The sequence below is a fragment of the Rhipicephalus sanguineus genome, chromosome 1 (genome assembly GCF_013339695.2).
Source record: "Rhipicephalus sanguineus isolate Rsan-2018 chromosome 1, BIME_Rsan_1.4, whole genome shotgun sequence".
Lineage (NCBI taxonomy): Eukaryota > Metazoa > Arthropoda > Arachnida > Ixodida > Ixodidae > Rhipicephalus > Rhipicephalus sanguineus.
The window spans coordinates 51,124,107-51,140,483 of NC_051176.1; positions in this window are offsets into that span (position 1 = coordinate 51,124,107).

Genomic DNA, 16,377 nt, shown 5'->3' on the forward strand with positions numbered 1-16,377 from the left:
CGTAAGTGTGCACAGTTGACGGACAGTCCCTGCGGAAGTTCGCAAGTATGGGAGGGTTCTTCAACGCCTGTTTCAGCGAATTAACAATCTCTTGATGTTTTATCGTGCAAGAGAATTTGGTGTCTTTGGTAAGGAGTCTGCGGACTGTTGTCTGTCGTAAGTATTCAGCGCATGAATTGCATACTCGATCACACGTTCCTGGGAGTCTTGCGTGTGTGCGAGTATGGCGCATACACCCTTCTGACTGGCATCAGTGTGCACAGTTGACGGAGACTCAATGTGGAAGTTTTCAAGTATTGAAGGGTTCTTCAAGGCCGGTTTCAGCCTATCAATAAATGTCTTGATGTTCCATCGTCCAAGAGAATTTGGTGTCTTTTGTAAGGAGTTTGCGGAGTGGCTGTGTCTTTGCTGAGAAGTCCTCCCGAAATTTTCTGAAGTGATGACGGAACTGCAGAAACGAGTATGCTTTTCGTCTCTTGACGGTTCAAATTTGTCTATGGCTTCCATTCGTTTTGGGTCGGGCACTCTGCCTTCTGGGGTAACGATGAAACCAAGAAATGACACGTGGTAGCGCACGAATTGGCATTTTTCAGTGTCCATTATCAAGCCGTTGCGTATCACATGGCGTAATGCCTCTTCAAAAAGTGTGAGGACCTCTTAAACGGTGCTTGCTCCTTGTGCAATGTCGTCCATGTACGTGGTAGTGCGTGCAAGAACGTCGAATCTCCTCGGCGTGATTATTTGCATTATCTTAGGGCCCTTGCAAAATGTAAACGCCATGCGAAAGTTTCGTACTTTTCATCGGGTGTCACAAATGCTGTCTTATGTGTGTCGTCAGTCTTGACACGGATTGTGAGGAAAGCAATCTTGATATCCATAGTTGTAAAGTAACGTGAGCGATCTCTCATTGATGTGGTCAAGAGCATCTTCCGTTAGTGGCATTAGATAGGGAGTATTCACTGTTGTGGCATTCAGTTTTCTGTAGCCGTGAATCGTTCTCCTCAGTGTAGCGGGATGGTTCGGCTCGTGAATTAAAAGAGAAGGGGCAGCGTATTCACTCTGACATGGTACGATGATTACTTTCTCCCAATAATCACTGGCCTGTTTTCTCATGAACTCCCGGCTCGCGTATGAACATATCTATAGACGTGTAGTCACAGGAATGGAGTGCCGTTGGTCTGAATGCTCGGTGTGGGGGAAAGTACCCAGCTGATTTGCATGCGCAGTGAAGGCACCATGAATAGTTGTTAATATTGCGTGGAGTTTCTCGCGCTCTTCTGGTGATGCGTCGCACGTCACCAGTTTAACCGTTGCCGATATTTTCTGCTCGAGCTCCACGTATGGTCCTGGAGTCGTCGGCTTTAACGAGACGAACATGGTGGTGTTCTCCTTCGCCTGGTATGGGTTTGAGTGGTGAAGGTAGAAATCAGTGTCTTTCGTGTTCGAGGTGGTTGCTGTGGGCTTACTGCATCGTCAGCTTGATGGTTTACAGCCTGAATAGGTAGGCTGATGAGCACAACGTCGTTTGAGACGTGGAATGTTACATCAGCATTCTGTCTGAACCAAATAAGTCCATTGCCGGTGGCAACGGGAGGAGAAGTACCTCGGGAATTTCGGTTGCCAGTTTACCCATACTGATTGAGAGTGAGGTCGCCTATTCGGCTTCGACCTGTCCTGTTTGTCAAGAACCGTTACCAATAGTGGACTCTAGCAATAGGCTCTAGCTCCCAGCACAAAAAAGGCATCCTTGCAGGATGCCTTTTCTACCCTGTATACAGTGTCGATACATGTTCTGAGTTCTGTACTTCCAATTGTGTGGGATTTCACGATAGAAAGCGAGTCTCCCGTGGGGCGCAAGAAGCAGCGGACATTTCTGTCCTCAGATCTGTCAAACGCAAAATTTTGCCTGCTGTTTCGTCTTTGTTCTGCCTTGAGAGTTGCAATCGTTTTTGGTTTTGAACAGTCCCTTGATATATGTATATGCCCGAACACTGAACAGCTGAAGAATCTTCGCTCTCGAGGGCTGATGTCCATCAGGCGGTTGGCAGCTCATGGTTTTTGCGTGTAGGCAGAGCTGAAATGACGTGACCCACGTGTCTTGTTTATAGGTACATACTTCGAATCCGTACTTGGATCGACCTTTAGTTTTCGCCGTGAGTTGAGCTTTGCGGCTCGGTCACTTATTTCCAGCACGAAATTGCAGTTTTGAGGCGCTAGTGGCGTAGCCCACTTGTCGTTTTCGATGCCGTTCAGGATGAGAGATATGTGTTCCTCCATGGTGAGTTTGTGAGGGGCTTTCACTAGCATAACGTTCTTCGCGTACATATACTGCACGATCGTTTCACTTGGGAGCCGTTTCCACTCGTTTTGATAGTCTAGAAACTCTTGTAGATTCATCTTTTTTTCTTAACGCTGCTTCCATGCGTGCTTCCATAGCGTGCTTCCATGTCTCCCAATCTCGGATGTAAATACCGTAGGAAGTGTGCCATTCGCGCGCCGCTACATGGAGACGCGTGATGGCTTTCAACATCGCGAGTGATTTCGTCCAGTTTGCAAGAGACGCTACTCGTTCTATCTCTGCAAGTCATTCTTTCCCAACTTACCGCGAGTTTCCTTGGAAGGTATTTATAGCTGAGGGTGTGTCGCCAGGGGAGCATATCTGGAGTGCTTGGGTGTTCTGTTGCAATGATTAGGCAAGCCGATATTACGTCTCTGCGATGACGCCGAGAACTTCGTTTAAAGCGAAGGGGTGCGTTGCGTTGTCTCCATCGCCTACGTGAGCGGGATCCAGGTTTGGAACTGTGGACGTGCGTGGCTCTGCGGGCCATTGGTGCATGCATTTCCCTCACGCTGGCCGTTGACCTTGGTCGTGGTCGGTACCGAGGTTCAGGGCATTGAGAAGCGTCTGCAGCTACGACTTGGTGTGTTGAATTTCACTCCGTAGGTCGTTGTTCTCGTTGGAATCCGTGTTCGATGTTGGCTGCGCCATGTTAGCAGTACGTTCGTAACTTGCAAGGTGGATTAACTTTCGTTCCAAGGACCGATTACACTCGATAAACAAAACTATTTTCATACGTTCGGCTAGTGATCGTCCATCTTAATGATGATGATCGCGCGATGTGGCTGCCTTGCCGTGAGCAAGCTCCATGGCGACGCACACATCGTTTTAGCGAAAGGTATTTCAAAATATGAAGTTATTTTCAGAAATCGTTCTAAATGCCTGCGTATAATGGCCGCGCACTGACTGCATTAAATTATATGCCATAACAATGTGCGACCACTGGCCCCTCAATGAAATGCTAGTGTTTTTTATGTTTTAACTAGCCAATCTGCTCTGCTGAGTAAGAAATCTCAGCCTCATATGAAAACCAACATATATAGTCAATCTTTGTTCATTTATTTGAGATTTTAGCTTTGTTGTCTAGACAATGCTAAAAGTAGACGACTTGATGTGGTTTTTCATTTTAGGGGCGAAGCTCCTTAGGGTGTGGGTCGTTCCCTCCTCTGTAGTAGTAGTAGTATGTAGCCACCTCTAGTTTATGAATTGCTCAATAGATGGCGCTGTGTGTCCGTACGTGAAAGAGACGCCAAAGCGTGTCGTCAGGCTGCTACCTCTAGTTTATGAATTGCTCAATAGATGGCGTTGTGTGTATATGTCCTTGATTATTATCTCATGACAGAAGGAATATATGACAAACTTAGAGAGATGAGAATAGACGAGGAAGGCATTAACAGCTTGGGTAGTGATCATAAACGCATAATATTACAAATGGGATATAAAACTGAAAATAAGAACATAGAATCAAATTTGGCAGCTTGTATCTAAACGACAAACAGATAACAAATATAGCCGCAAGAGTCGAGGAAAAAGTAGACGAACTACCAGGCAAAGACTGGAAGTATAGTGAGCTGCTACATGTAATCACGAAAGAAATGGAAAAAGAGAAGAAAACTATTTGTTGGAAAGGAAAGAGAAAGCCAAAACGTTGGTGGAACAAAGAAATCCGGGAGGCGATCGAGAAGCGACGTGAGGCATCACGGGAGCACAGACAAGCAAAAAAGGAGAAGCGGCCACAGGACGAAGTCAACCAAATATGGGAAATATATTTAGAGCAAAAATCCATTGTGCAGAAATTAGTCGAGGCAAAAATTAAAGGTGAAAGTGAACGCTGGATGACAGAGATTCGCGAAAAGAAGAAGGCCGCGCCTAGGATATTTTGGAGCCACCTAAAAGCGCTGGGTAGGAAGTCTGTCACAATGCAACAACATATGGTAGATGAAGGAGGAAATAAATTGGAAGGATATGAAGCGCTAGGTTACATCCGAAAGATAACAGCCGATTCGTTTAAAAAGGTCCCCCAGGGGATTCCCCCGGTGAGTAAAAGTACGCAAAGGAGTGCAACCGACGAAGATGTAGTACTAGAGAATTTCAATTGGAAGAAGGCCGAAGGAAAAATTCCTAAGCGCACTACTCCGGGCTTAGATGGGGTTCCCGTCAGCCTCATTAACGAACTCGGACATAAAACTAAAGAAGCACTGCTGAAAGCCGTGGAAAAGTGCTTAGAGGAGAGGGAAATACCAGACAGTTGGCGAAAAAGTAGAATGAACTTAATCTATAAAGGCAAGGGAGAAAAGGATAACATTCGCTCGTATAGACCGCTAACCATTACATCGGTGCTATACAGGTTGGTGATGCAGGCAGTAAAATTAAAAATAGAAGCGTGGGTAGAACAAAATGATATTTTGGGAGAACTTCAGAATGGATTTCGAATTGACAGGCGGTTAGACGATAATCTGTTTGTTCTTACCCAGTGTATAGAAATATCGAAAATAGAAAACAGGCCCTTATACGTAGCTTATCTAGATATTACCGGGGCGTATGAAAACGTTAATCAGGAAATTTTGTGGGATATACTGAAAGAAGTGGGCATAGGTGACGACTGTATACAGCTTTTGAGGGAAATATACCGAGAAAATACAGTTTGTATAGAATGGGAAGGAATAAGTAGTAAGGACAGCGTTGAAATTAGCAAGGGGCTGAGACAGGGATGTCCTTTGTCCCCGCTGTTATTCATGCTGTACATGGTGAGGATGGAAAAAGCGCTAGAAGGTAGCAACATTGGATTTAATTTGTCACACAAGCAGGTCGGCACGATGGTTGAGCAGAAGCTTCCAGGTCTATTTTATGCTGATGATATTGTCTTATTTGCGGACAGTCAAGATGATATACAGCGACTGGCAGATATATGCGGAAGGGAATGTGAGGCTCTAGGACTAGGATTTAGTGCAACAAAATGTGGATTGATGGTATTCAATGATCACGAGGACCATGCGGTCTTTATACAGGGCCAAAAAATACCGAGGGTAAGCGAGTACAAGTACCTCGGAGTACGGGTAAATGAGGGGGATAGATATATGGAGGTACAAGAGAAAGCATCGGTAGCAAAGGGAAAGAGGAATGCTGCAATTATGAAGCACAGAGCTTTATGGGGATACAATAGGTACGAGGTGCTTCGAGGGCTGTGGAAGGGTGTGATGGTCCCGGGGCTTACATTTGGGAACTCAGTAGTGTGCATGAAGTCAGAGGTACAATCAGGAATGGATATAAATCAAAGGACGGTGGGCCGCCTCGCGTTGGGCGCTCACGGGAAGACGACAAATGAGGCTGTAAAGGGTGATATGGGATGGACAGGCTTTGAAGTGAGGGAAGCTCAGAGCAAAATGAGATTCGAAGAGAGGCTGAGGAAAATGAAGAACAATAGATGGGCAGAGAAGGTTTTCAGGTATTTGTATAGAAAAAGCGTTGACACGCAGTGGAGAAAAAGAACTAGGAGGCTCATCAGTAAATATACGGCTAGCAGTGCGGGCGATATGGCAACAAGGAGCATTAAGCGGAAGGTCAGAGAGGCGGAGAGGACTTATTGGATGGCAGCGATGGAAAAGAAGCCGGCTCTGAGTAACTACCGAAAGGGAAAAAACGAAATAAGGAGGGAAAGGTTTTATGATAATTCAAGGGGAAGCGCTTTACTGTTTGAAGCAAGGTCGGGCTGCCTTAGAACGCGTAGTTATAAAGCGAGATTCAGTAACGAAGAAGAACAATGTACATGCTGCGGGGGAAGGAGCGACGAGCGCGCAAGGCGGCGGCAGCGCCCGCTCGCAGACAGAATCCGGCCGTGCGAGAACGAGAGGCCGAAGCGTGTCGTCGAGCTGCTCGGCGAGGCCGGGAAAACCCCGCAGTGCTAGAACGGGAGGCCGAAGCGGCACGGCAGCGTCGCGAAGATCGCGCTCGCTCTCGGCGCGCTTTCTCTTTCGCTCGAAGTCGCCGGATGGAGGAAAACAAGGCGCTCGCTCTTGGCGCGCTTTCTCTTTCGCTCGGGAGCGGACACTTTCCCTGCATTTCACCGATCACAAAGCGGTGATAATGAAGGGATAACGTAAACCAACAGTACAATAAAAGTTTGATGTTTAATATATACACGGTGTTTCACACTCTTTATATGATGTACTGGGCGAATTTCAAGGACGAGTTTCGCGGTTTACCGACGATTTTCTCCGGAGCTTCGCCCCACTCATCATCATTCACCCCGTGGATATGCTGTGATTTTTTGTCATGGACGGAGCCACCTCGCTTTAGGGAGGTATGCCAGGTTTTACACACGTCGCTAAAGCGAAAGTGAAGTTTATTTACGAGAAGCTGTTTTTTTGTTCTTCGCCGAAGTCTTCCTCGAAAATTCAGTCCATGACATGTTATTGTAATTGCTACTATTGTAATATAATTATAAGCAGTTATCGCAAAACATTGCTCCGAGTGAAAGGCTTCACAAACAGTCTTTGTTCGTGAAGTAAAACTGTACGATGTAAATTCCTTTAAAATTGACCAAATTAGTAAAACTTTTGAATTTATCTGTTATATCGTTGGAGCAGTTCGCGCGAATTGCGATCACCACTTCATGTAACTCTGCTTCATATGACAGACCCTTCTTTACCAGTATCTCTCTTGTGTCTGTGCATGCGTATACAGGTGTGCTGAGGTCACACTGAAAACATTCCAGAAATTATGTTCTCTGTGCATCAAAGACGCTAATGCATAACTCCCTGCAAGTGGTCTTTGCAGTGTACAGAGCGCATGGTGCGTTTCCAGCTGAGGAGTGATGAGACACTAAAAATGTGAAAATAAAGCGTACCTTTGTAACTGACTGTTAGCATTAGCTTACAGATAATACAGGTTAAAAGCGGAAACGGGGAGCGGGACCATGCATCAATTTTCCGCGATGGCAGGTTCTAATAGGCCCATAGTTCGAGTTCTCAGCTGTTCAGAAAGCTCGTAATGTAGAGTTTATCGTAGGTTATATTTATTTGTTCGCGCACTAAAAGTAAAATCATCATCAGTGTCCTACTTACAACTTGGTAAGTCATTTCCTGTTTCACAATAGTCTCCATTCGCACGTTGCGCAGCGCTGAAGTAGCTTTATGTAAATTCAGCAACAGTCCCTTCACTACTTCTACGAGAATATTTCCATCGATACTTCGTTCTTCAAGAATGCGTGGATAAACTGTAGTGCTCTCGGTCATAGAAGCTGAAAATGCCGCACAGACACATGCATGTAACAACGAGTTACTTGAGCAATACCTGCACAAAAGATATGTACTAAAATGAAGTATTAAGAACCATTGGTGTACTTTGAATGTTGATTAAAAACTGGGGTCTGTGTAAAAAAGAGCCGGATTCCGCGTAGACGGCTTAGGTGCGAAAGTCAACATAGGCTGCAGATAACAGTTCGCGCTGTATTAGACAAATCGCACCATGCTAACAGAAGGCTCGTGGAGCTTTGAGAGAAAATAAAAACAGCCCATATTCTACAAATTTTGAAGATTAGGCTATTATGAAGAATCTAACCCAATTTTACTTGCAGTTTAGAACAGAATAGAATTTAAACACAACAGCATAAATTAAAAAAAAAAACTACTCGTCTAACTGTTTTTATATTACTGAACCAGTAACGCCGTACATTTGTATTGCAATCAGGTGAAACAGTGAATTCAACCGGTAAACTGAAAAACGGGGCTTGAAAAGTGCCAGAGGACTGTTTTAGTGCCGCGCGACAGGAAACGAACATCTTCCTCCTCAGACATTTCAGATCACCTTGGCATAAATGGTGGTCACTTCGACCGTGAAGATGTTAATGTTCTCGTTAGGCAGCTACACTCGGTATTTCAGTAAAACTTGAGCCGGCTGTTTCTGACAACACTTGTGGACATCTTTAAGAAGCTGCTGCGTAAGAAACCTGCCACGTTGTTTTTCGACTCCTGATTTTCGAACAATGTCCTGGCTGCCTCTTTCAAGGAAATGTATGCGTGTCGGAACTTGTTCTGAGAGTTCCAACGCGTAAAACGTCAATACCACTTCAAACTTCTCGGTCCATGTTTCGGTGTCGTCTGATGTAGATATAAGGAAAACAGGTGGCACCCTCGACTGTCGCAGAACGATGCACGCAGGAGACACCGGAGCTGTCGTCGTAGCTGCTGTCGTGGCTGTGACCTTCCTGCCATTGATAGTGATGTTGTGTAAGCATCCATGCACCTGGGGCAATGATCCTTGTAGCCTGGGAGTGACTGATTGGTCAGAGTCGACGTTGCTGAGTTTTTTCACCTAGTGCTTCGTTTACAACTCTGAAGGAGTGTGCGGTACATGAACCCCGCAGTGCCTCCACTAGATGTCACAATGAAGCGATGGTGGAGAATAGAGCTAGCAGTCTAGCAGTCCCGGAGTTGGTTGGTCAAACTTTATTAAACTGTCCTGAGAGACGCGACGAGCGCGCAGTGGGCTCCTCCCAAGTTGGGACGGGCAGGCTAAGCTTGACCGCCGGGTTGCGGGTTCTCTGGAGCGTTAGTAAAAACTCTTTTAGACGGGTTAGGAGGGGAGCCAGGGCGAAACTAACTAGTTCAATAATTATTAGGGAAGGTTTTTACAGCGCATGCCAAAGTGCGCAGTTATTCTGAGAAAAGCACAATGCGATACTCGGGCGCGTCGTAGTGGGATTGATTTTGGGTACCATAACGCGCATCACTGGTGTTCTTGCATTTCGCCCCCATCTAAAGGCGCCCGCAGTAGCCGGGAATCGAACCCGCGCTCTGGTGTTCAGCAGTGCAACATAACAGCCGTTAAGATACTACGGCATGGCTGGATGAACTTCTGTCGAACGAAAACGAATATCTTTCGAAACACAAAGATAGCATCAAGCAGAGCCGCTTGTCGTCCAAGTCTGATGTACGGGACAATGCGTTGGGTATGTAGACGCGTGTCATTCTACGTACGTTACGGTGTAAGTGGTTGTGCTCGCTTGCGTCCTAGAATGTACGCCCTAATTCGCGCTGCGGATGGTCACGGATTCAGGTGGTTCGAAGCGATGGACTCCGACAAGACAGATGGAATATAGCACAACACACTTATCAAACAAACACAAAGCGCTCAGAGCAATATAGAAATATACCAAAATATCAATAACAGCAACCAAACTGAAACTAGACAAAGACTGCACTAATAAATTAACCCTCCTAATAATAGTCTGCCAACCTTAGCAATAGTGCTGCTGGAGCCTCAGGTCGACCTTACTTAGCACTGCTGACTCGGTTCAACGCGTAAGTCTAGTCTGCCGCCAATCTCGTCCTGTCATCCGTCGTGTCTCTCGACGCCTTCAATCTCTGGGTCTGCCCTCCAGCCTGATGCGTCGGTCGTCGACTATGCGTACACGTTGTCGCACCACCGACGTAGCTTTTAGGCCTGTTAGGCCTAACGCCGTCTTCGGCTCCTTCACTCGGCGTGGAATTCTGCCGGGGACGTGTCACTCCGGAAATTGCCTTCGGCGCCTTGCTTCAGAAGGGGGAGTGCGTCAGGAACGCCCGTGCACGCTGCGCGCGGTAGCTGCAACGAGGAGCCTCACTCTAACGCTGTCGTGGTAACCGGGCACACCTCGAGATGCCCGCGTCTCAATATACTAAACCGAACGCCTGTAGCTGCCGTCACCAGTGCGTTTGCTGGCGATGCAACCTTCCAGTGCCGAGCCCACGCAGACAATCTCAGCTCACTTGTCACCGTCTCCAGTCACGGCTCGGTTCATGTGTCTCGAGCCTCTAGAATGTTCCCCGCATGCGCTCGTGCCTACTCAAATACTTCGCCGCCATCTTTTTGCCACCCAAGAGCACTTACCCATGACGTACGCCCCATTCGAAGAGTTTTTTTTTACCAAAGAACCACCTCCTCTTTATATGAACTTGGTCCGTGACTTATTAAATGCGCCTGCTTACATTGTGTTTCATTGTGCGTACACTGTTCATTGATCAGCACCACGCCTCACAAGACACTGATCGCTACACAGTTTCGGGAATACTTCATAGCACACCACACTCATAATTCACATCGCTCAGTGCGCTTAGCGGTAATCAAAACTAAAGTATGCATCAGGAGAACTTGCGTTTGGTCTAGTTGGTGCTTATGTTTGACATTCAGACCGCACAAAAAAAGAGGAGGACAGAGGGAGGTACGACGACACGGGCATACTCATGCACAACACCTTTTACTTAACGCAGTCACGTTCTTTTCTAGTGCATGTCAACAAACACAATATTTCAAACTTAGTTCTTCCCCTTCTCATGGTGCGCATCTTTAGCGACATTCTTCAGCGTCTTACCGCACGCCGTCGGGAACACCCAGTATAACCACTACCTTTATTAGGTACAGCTCTTAACAATCCTCGAACGTCGCATCCACACGACTCTTATAGGATGTGTCCTAACTACATGTCCACGGCTGAGCACTTGCACAACCCTCTTGGCATAGGGTATCTATGATCAAATTTCGGGGTGGTCTTCTTTTTCTTTTGCTTTACCCGAGTTACGCCGTGAGTCTAAGCTAAGCCAATCAGTCTAACAAACACGCTCTGGTATTACCATTTCTCGCGAATGCCCTATGCTTCTTTCTTCATGATGCGCACCCTTCACTGATTAGCTATGTTCCGCCTTTGTGACGCCTGGCTGAATCACGGGTGCTCTTCCGCGCCTTGATCAACACCATCAGCACGCCGTTCACTAACGACATCACTGCAATTAAATGCGGCATCACAGTCCTCTTCCTTTTCTCCACTAATTAGTAGCCCACTTTCGTTTTTACAGCTTTCATGGTCGCTAGGCACCTGCTCTAACGAATCACAGCTGCGACCATACCTGAGATAAATTAGTCCTTGGCATTCCTACACAAAGCTTAACGTCTCTTGGGGCTTGTGCCAGTCGCACTTTGCCAAAAATCAAAGGTAGTGCGAATAAACAACACACCAGCCCCGGAGCAATTGGAAGCTGCGCTGTCATGCTAGACGCCTGAAGAACAGCTGAGCCTACAGAGCTCGCAAGATGACAACGGACACAGGTGCCCTGGACTGAGGGCTCCCCCTTCACCGGAAGCATTTCCTTGCTACAATAATGTATTTCGTTCATTCATTCATTGAGCTCCAGCCACTCCTTTCTCTTGCATGCGCTTCTCGCGCATCGACACGTTTTGCCTAGAGCTCGGCTTCGTGTTACGTTCGCGCAATATCCCTCTCTTTATGAACGCGTCAGACAGACAGAGCTTTATTCAGGTCCTGAGGAACTGCGTTGTGACGTCCCGTTTTAGGCGGAATCCGTAGCAGTCGCGGGCCGCTCCCACGTAGAGACCGGAAGACCATGGCCCTCCGCCCTCTGGCAGGCCTTCTGGACAGCCCGAAGTTGAACCGAGAGTTCACCGCTGTTAAGGCCTTCCTCCCAGTCCTCTTCTTTGTTGAACTCTGCGTCACATAACGCAGGAATATGCAGGAGCATGTGAGATAATGAGCAATACGCCTCTCCGCAGACAGGACAATGCGGCTCGATGTTGGGCGAGAAATGACTGAACCTGCCCCTCAAAGGGGAAGACCCCGTTTGGAGCATCCTGAAGGCCGATGATTGCGGTCGAGTAAGTTTAGGATGAGGAAGTGGAAAAGCTCTCCGAGAGAGATTATAATGACCATGACCTCGTGGAGAGCGAGTAGCGAGTCCATGTATCTTCCGGTGTCCCCGCCTGCGAATCCACCGGGACTGCCGTGGTGAGTGATACCTTGCGCACGTCACGGGCAAACTCATTGGCGTTGAGGACATCGGGATGTACGTTGGCCTCCATGTGGGCCGAGAGCCATGTCATGGTGTGAAACCCTGCAGCCCCCTTGTCGCCGAAGATGGCCGCTGCCTCCCGCGAGATCGAGCCCGAGGCGAAAGCCCTAGCTGCATAACGCGGGTCTGTAAAGACATTTGGACGCGATGGGTCCTTCATTGCTATGGCGATGGTGATTTCCTCAGCCACCGTTGTCGAAACCTTTCTAAGCTAGGCAGAGCATAGGAGTGTACCACCATGATCAACTGAGACCACTGTGAAGCGATCCGAACGCCCGTACTGGGCTACATTGACAAAGGTCGTGAGATCCGGACTGTTTGCAACCGATTTCAATAAAGAACGGGCCCGAGCTATGCGGCGCCCTACATTTTATTGTGGGTGGAGATTTCTTGGAAGTGGAGCTACCTCAAACGCGCCTCTGATCGATGGTGGTAGGGTCACTTTACGCTGCTTAGTCTCCGTAGGACCGGAGCCTATAGATTCCAGGATGCACCTACCAGCCCGCGAGGGCGATAGTCGCACGACCTGAGCCATCTGCTGGGGCTTCGATCACCTCCGAGAGGGAGTTATGCATGCCCAATTGTAGGAGCTTTTCGGTGCTGGTGGGGATGGGCAAAAACTCGCTTTATGCTTTTGCGCATTAGTGCATCAATTTTTGCCTCTTCCCTTTTGTACCAGTGCAATGCCGAAGCGACATAATTAATGTGGCTCATGAGAAATGCATGATAGAGCAGAAGAACATTGCTCTGGTCCAATCCCACCCCTGCGGTTCGGGACCCCGAGGATGAGCCTAAGCATGTTGTCCGCCTTGGAGGTGATGCGGGCTACAGTCCGTGAATTGGCCCCCTTGGACTCCAGCAGGATTCCGAGGACCCTGCTGGTGTCCACCCTTAGGATTTTCTGCCCATCCCATGTGTATAAAGCCATGGGAATCTGCTCTAAAGGAGTGAGGTTCCTCAGCCCTTGTCGGGTGGGTCTGTACAGTAATAACTCAGAGATAGCCGATGACAGGCTCAAGCCCGAATCGACTAGAAAGTTATCCGTGATGTCTAGTGCCTCTTGAAGTGCCTGCTCTACCCCGGCGTGGGACCCTCCCACGCATCACACGGTGATATTGTCCGAATAGAGAGCATGGTTCACCCTGCGCACCGTAGTCAGTCGCTCCGAGAGGCCCTTCATGGCAATATTGAAGAGTAGAGGAGAGATAACTGCCCCCTGAGGGGTGCCTCTCGCTCCCAAGGTAAATTCCGCGGATTTGATTTCACCGATCTTGATGCGATCCTTAAGAAAGGACCTAAGGTATGCGTGAAATCTTTGTCCCAGACCCATATCTGATATCGCCTCAAGCACAAACTTCTGCGAGATTTTGTCAAACTTTGGCCAGGTCTAGAGCTAGTATGCATTTAGTATCCTTGGTGTTGCTGTCAATAATTTGTCTCTTGATTAGGAGCATGACGTCCTGTGGGGATAGTACAGGTATGAATCCTACCATATTGTGTGGAAATAGCTGTTCGCTTTCTATGTACTGGGATACCCGGTGGTGAATCGCATGATCGGCCACCTTGCCCACGCAGGACGCAGGCGAGATGGTTTGCCTGGCTTTGGGATGAGCACTACCGAAGCCGTCTTTCAGGATTGATTCGGGGATGAGCCCCGTCTCGCACATTTTGTTGACTTCCTCGGTGAACTTCTCGATTGATTGGGCGACCATGTTACGTAACAGCCTATTTGAGATTCCATCCGGGCCCGGTGCAGAGCGCCCGTTGAGCTCGTGGAGGACCTCCTAAATTTCTGGTTCATTGAAAGGTGCGTCCAGCTCCTCAACCATTGCACCCCGGTTCCGCGGAGAGTCCGCATCGCCGGAAGGGCCCAGCGGAAGATAGCTGTCCGCTAACCTCTCCAGGGGGGCCTTTACGGACATCCCCTTCCCTTTTTGGTTGTGAACGATTCTGCCAATAGCCAGTCTCTGATTTCCCTTGGACTAGAACTCATCAAGTAATTGTTTCAGGAGGTTCATTTGCCCCCCCCCCCCCCACTCTCATCTGTCCGTCAACCGAAGAGCATACTTCATTCCACCGCTGTTTGGACAGTTCAAGAGAGTAGGCTTCGATCTCGCGATAGAGTTTCGCAATTTTCTTTTGAAGTCTGCGATTGAGTCTTTGTGTCCTCCATCGGGTTAGGATGGAATTCTTGGCCGCCATCCATCCACTCACACATCCATCCGCTCAACCCTTACATCCGTTTTGACAACCTTGGTCACAGCATTAGCATCCCCTTTGAGCCTTGCAAAGAGGCTGTCTAAAGTAAAGTGCTTTGGGGGGCTAGTTGGCATGACATTAGAACGGTAAGGAACTGCGCGATTGACGGAACACAAGAAGTAGTACACAGGACGAGCGCAGACTAACAACTGACTTTATTTAAGCATAAATCTTCCACTTCAGAACAACGTACAACGCACAAGCTCTCCCGGAAGTATCACACAACATAGTAAAAGCCCTTTATCTACACTAAATATGCCAACTCTTTCTTATGCAGATAAAAGGAGGGTTCACTAATGCATTTATCAGGAGGAAGCCTCGAGATCACTGACGCTTCGAAAATTTCACGTGCTCTTTTTTCTTTGGCACGCCTCAGCACTTTCGTTTCTTCAAAAAGTGGGATGCAGTTAGCGCAGGATCTGCAATGAACCGCCAAATGTTGCCCACTGACTGAAGCTACAGCATACGAATGTTTCGAAAGGCGTTTATTTAAACATCTTCCAATTTGGCCCACATAGACCTTGCTGCAGCTTAACGGGACCGCATATACAAGTTCAGATCTGCGTCCTACAAACTTGCGTTCGTGATTCGTGCCGGAGCTTCCACTCCTCTGCATACTCGTAAGGGCGCACACCCGTGACAATTTACATGGCGTTGAACAAAAAAATTTCACCATCTCCCACTAAAGGGAGCCATGTGGGGATGCGAACGAGCGCATGCATCGACTTAAAGTTCCGTTCATCACGGGCACCTTGCCCGATGTTAACGCGTCCTTGCATGTGGAACACACCATGACTTCACTGTAGTTGCTGTTACTGTCACTCGTCCCGAACTCTTGTTGGAGCACGCCACGCGGGTTCATCGCGCGTCTGCAGAATCTCGTTCCCCGACGACATCACGTGATTGCTGAGAGAGTGTAAGCGGGAGAGGCCACAACGTCTTACCCAGCCCGTTACACAGGCCCGAACGCGCTCGCGCGTGCCAGCGCGTTCTGACTAGGATACAGCGCGTTGGTTCATCGCGCGCTGTAGAATCTCGTTCTCCGACGCCATCACATGATTGCTGAAAGAGTGTAAGGGGGAGAGGCCACAGCGTCTTACCCAGCCCCTTACACAGGCCCGAACGCGCTAGCGCGTGCCAGCACACGTGGTTTTGTCTGCGTTACGCCAAGCTAGGAGAGCATATGGCAACCCGGGCCCCTAAAGTACTCTGCACGTATCATCATCAAAGCTGTCGAAGAACAAGACGAAGAAGACTTCTCCTTGGCGCGAGCGCGCGCTCAATATGTTGCAGATGACTATGGTAGGTTTTAGAAAGCGGACGGTCGCGAATGGAGAGAGAGAGAGAGAGAAACAACTTTATTGACGGCACAGCGAGGTCGTTGAATTTAGCTTGCCGGTGGTTCGAATGGTGGTGGCAAGTAGCTCGCCACGTCCAGTTAATAACTTCTGTCTGAATACGTTGTTCATTTGATGAGAGGAGTGACTCCCACGCCTCAAGGGAGGAAGCTGGCAGTAATGGAACTACGGACAAAGCCCAGCGCAAAAGCTGTTTCGCACCTAAACCTTCTACGCCAAATTTCCTGGCCACCTCTGATACCATGCGAAAGTTTGTGGACATAGCGCAACACCACAAAACATCGCCTTTCTGTTCTTAATGTATTGTCCGCCCGTGAAGGTGCAGCACATCTACCAGAATAACTACTACCTCTGATGTCGCTAATCTACAGTCTGATCTAAACCACGTCCATAACTGGTGCGTACTTGGCGCATGGAGCTGAATACTAAGATATGTAAATACATGCGAGTTTCACGTTCTAACGCAGCATCCCCAATATATGTGATTAATAACTTCAATCGCGTCCACATAACTAGCGATTTGTCATGGAAACATCACGTCGAACACATAATATCAAAAAGTAACCGTACTCTGGGATACATA